Source organism: Octopus bimaculoides, chromosome 7 (genome assembly GCF_001194135.2).
Source record: "Octopus bimaculoides isolate UCB-OBI-ISO-001 chromosome 7, ASM119413v2, whole genome shotgun sequence".
Classification (NCBI taxonomy): domain Eukaryota; kingdom Metazoa; phylum Mollusca; class Cephalopoda; order Octopoda; family Octopodidae; genus Octopus; species Octopus bimaculoides.
In genome coordinates this window covers 56,278,785-56,282,941 of record NC_068987.1, presented here as the reverse complement: position 1 = coordinate 56,282,941, position 4,157 = coordinate 56,278,785, and the positions used below count along the sequence as shown (strand labels likewise).

At 37.3% G+C, this 4,157-nt stretch overlaps 1 protein-coding gene across 1 annotated transcript in view; it reads right to left on the bottom strand.

Annotated features, from left to right (window-relative positions):
* LOC106879045 (palmitoyltransferase ZDHHC11) overlaps positions 1-2,908 on the bottom strand; it is a 38,834-nt gene extending 35,926 nt beyond the window's left edge. The window contains exon 1 of the mRNA XM_052969424.1: positions 2,698-2,908. The gene's annotated coding sequence lies outside the window, so the exon portion shown is untranslated. The remainder of the gene's footprint in view (positions 1-2,697) is intronic.
* Positions 2,909-4,157: the final 1,249 nt, after the last annotated feature.

Here is a 4,157-nt window from a genome sequence, read left to right as displayed (position 1 = left end):
ATATATATATAGAGAGAGATATATATATATAGAGATATATATATATATAGAGATATATATATATATAGAGATATATATATATATAGAGATATATATATATATAGAGAGAGAGAGATATATATATATATATAGATATATATATATATAGAGAGATATATATAGAGAGATATATATAGAGAGATATATATAGAGAGATATATATATAGAGATATATATAGAGAGATATATATAGAGAGATATATAGAGAGATATATATAGAGAGATATATATAGAGATATATATATAGAGATATATATATAGAGATATATATATAGAGAGATATATATAGAGAGATATATATAGAGAGATATATATAGATATATATATAGAGAGAGAGAGAGAGAGAGAGATCGTGTGCTCTTGGAACTCAGGACAAGGTGACCTCCCCCGTGGATTCTGGCATTGTGACTGGTGGTGCGTGTGCTGCTTCAGGGTCACCATTTTAGATTGGTTGTGTTCTCAAGTTGTGAAGCCATCTAATGATGACTCTGTTCAGAAGGATGTAATATGTCATTCGATAAAGAAACACGGTACAATGAATTCATAGAACAAAGCTGTAACTTTATATACCTTTACACTCGGTCTCAAATATATACAAATTGAATAATAATGGAAAAGTTTGATGAATGGAGGCCATGTTCATCTTCTGTGTATTACCTCATGTCTGCTAGATGCTACATGTATCTAGTATAAGAGCTGGCGAGGTCATGTCTTTACGCTCTGGCATCTCAATGCGAAAAGGGAAGTGCCAGAGCTTAGCATCCAAACCTTAGCGCTGCTTGTACCATAGAAGGCAAGCTATTTTAAACAGCCGCCATCAAGGGAGGTAACTGCGCCTACAGCCCCTCCCCTCTTAGACCGGAATTGGTCGAACAAAAGTAAGGTAGGCGAAGTACGTGTGCGATAGATGGGCACAGAAGAATGAAACATGACAAAGCAGTTGTATGAACAATGCAAGAGCACAAGTTTGGAGGAAACATGCAGAAAAATGTCTGTTCTTGTAGAGAACAAAATGTGTGAGGCACAGAATCCGAACTATGGCAGAACAATTAAAAATACAATGCAAGTATGTACAAGGTAAAAACGTTCAGCAAAAAATATTTGACAGTCAATAACAGGAACAATGTGAAAAAAGCGTCCTGAAAAGTGAAAACATGCGAAAAATATGTAAGGCCAGTTTTTTGAAATTTACAAACTCGCAAATAGTTCATTATGTAGAGAGAATCCATTGTAAGATGTTAGGGAATAATGTGGTGAATATGAAAGATGCCGGGATCCCGAAAAGACAAGTGTTCATTGAAAAAGGAGGCGCCAAAGAGTGGAATGCAGTTCGAAGATTTGCAGGAGCGGTAGTGGCGGTCGTGACAAGGCGTCTAGTTGAGACATGCTGCTGATGGCATTGCTTGAAAACGCCGTCATGAAATCGGAGCTGCGAGCAAGAGTGACCAAAAGGTGCCGTGAAAATGAAGATAAGCCAGATCTCCCCCATTCTCCGGCCGAGAGAAGCGGAGAGATGACGGAAAATACTGAATTGGGAACAAGAAGGTATCAAGAAATGTTATATACTCACTAGAAATGTAATCATGCATTTTACTGTTATTTTCAGCAAGTAGAGGATGCTGTGTAAGAATGAACTGACGTCTCGTGAAACATGACGGAAACTGCTGAAAAAGTTGTTAGGATGAAATAACCGTGAAGTTTTTTTGTGTGCGTGTGTGAAAAACCACAAAGGTCTCAGCCGCAATGAAGTCTTTAGTTATAGGCTCTGGAAATCATTGACAAAATGAAAAACTTTAACGTAGAAAAATTTCCTTAGCTTTTCACTTGTGATGGATGATAATGTAGAGGCAATCCTAAAGTTGAACGTCGCGAAGGCCTGCATTTTAGGTGGGGAGACAGTCGACTACAAATATAAAGGTAAAGCTGACTACAGCGGAATTTGAACTCAGAAGAAATGCCGCGAAGCATTTTGTCCGATGTGCTAACGTTTCTGCCTGCTTGTATTCAAAGTTTCTCTCAAAGGCTGCAATTTTAGAGGGAAGGGGTAAGTCGATTACGTTGATCCCAGGACTTGATCGATTTCTTAATTTTTCGACACTGAAAGGTAATGCTTAGTTAGGTGGTATTTGAACTTAGAACATAAAAAGCCGGAAGAAATATCGCAAGGCATTTTGTCCAACGCTCTGCCAATCTACTAACATTTTTTTTTTACTTGCTGCGAAGGTCTCAGACATAGAAAAAAAAAAGTCAACATTTTGTACAAGTACGCTTGGGTATAGACAAACAATAAAGCGGGGGAGAGATAACGTTAAGGTTAAAAACTTATAACAATAGAAAAAAGTCAATAATGCCAATAAGTAAATGTCTGTACGCCATTTTACAAAAAATTTGTTCAAAATATCTAGAAAAAATGCAAAAACTTACAACTGGATATATCAAATGGTCGAGGATTTGAAGATTGAAGTGAGATTAATCCAGTTTACAAGTGAATCACTCGGCAATTTTGAGCTAGGTCTGAAGATTGAAGTCTCAGAAGTTCTCAGATTATACAATAAACAGAAGATTGCCTGCTTTACTTTGCGCCTCGCCATATATTGTATGGAAGGTGTATATGTAAAGCGTAGGTATAATACAATAAATACTGATCTTGCAACTAACCTCTTGCACAGTAATAGAATTCACGGGAACTTTGGTTTAGTCTTTGGGTACAACTAACAAACTAAACAGACACATGAAAGCTCATTTATAAACTGGGAAAAGAAAAATGGAATTTACTGTTAATCGGCTATAAACTAGGCATTTTTGATACTTATAATGGCCCGTGACTTGTGAAGAGAAAATTTAATATTTATTAAATTGTAACGTCGTATTTTATTATGACATCACTCATTCGTTAACGGCAACCTAAAGCTTCATAAAGGAAAAAGCGGGAAAAATATATATCTATATAAAAAATGGTTTTGGAAATATTTTATTTGTGTATTTTTTTCCACTGGGTTCGTTATTTTCTACTCTAGGCACAAGGCCCGAAATTTTGGGGGAGGGGCCAGTCGCAACTGGTTCTTAATTCATCGACCCCGTAAGAATAAAAAGGAAAGTCGACCTCGGCGGAATTTGACAGACGAAATACCAATTTCTTTATTACCCACAAGGGGCTAAACACAGATGGGACAATACACATACGGGGACAATTAACACATGATAGCACGGAACAATGAAATTAAACAATGATGATGGGACGGCCACCCCAGCCCCACCCCGGGGCGGCCGCGTTATTTCAATTATTTCAACAGTTCTTAATAGTTCCTTTCACAGTCTTCGATAGTTCTTTTCAAAATTATCTCAATAATTTATCCAAAATAAAACTACTCACCATTTTATATAATCTTATTTCCTCGTAGTTCACCACTGGAGCACTGAGTTCGAAACTCACCTCGGGCCCCAGTGGGTTTATATCTGTCGGGAAAGCCTCTTTCAATTTGTTATACTTTTCTTTTGCTATTAAAATCCATCTCGCCTCCTTATCGCAACGGTCCGAGAGGTTCACTTTGACAATGTCTTTTATTTTGGATATCTTCTTCTCTATTATTTGTGTGTATCGATATGACATCAAATATATCCCGTTCCTATGTACCTCCTGCGTCTGTATGTCTGTTCTTTTTTGTTTTTGTGATTCAGTACTACCATGCGTCTGTTCTATATTTCTTTGTGACTGTATATCTGTGTGTTTATCTCTCTCTGGTTCTGCATGTTGTGTTTGCGTGTCTGTCTTTTCAGGTTCTGTGCTTTTAGGTTTCTGCAACTCTGCGTTATCTTCTTCGCTTCCGAGTGTATGTATGTCTGTGTGTTTATGCATCTGTGTATTTGTCTGTCTGTGCGATTGTGAGACTGTATGGTTCTGTGGTAATGTTCTGCTGCTATTATCTTCTTTCCTCAGTGATCCCACTTGATCCTGTGATTTGCATTTTTTTCCCCTTGTTCGACTTTCGGTGATGAGCTCCTCCTTTCTCTCTTCCTTGATTTAGCTTCCTCAAAATCAGCTTTCTGCTCCTCTTCCTGTGACTGTTTCCTCTCCTCTATCACGCCTTCTTGCATTTCCATTTCTTTGTTTTCTATTA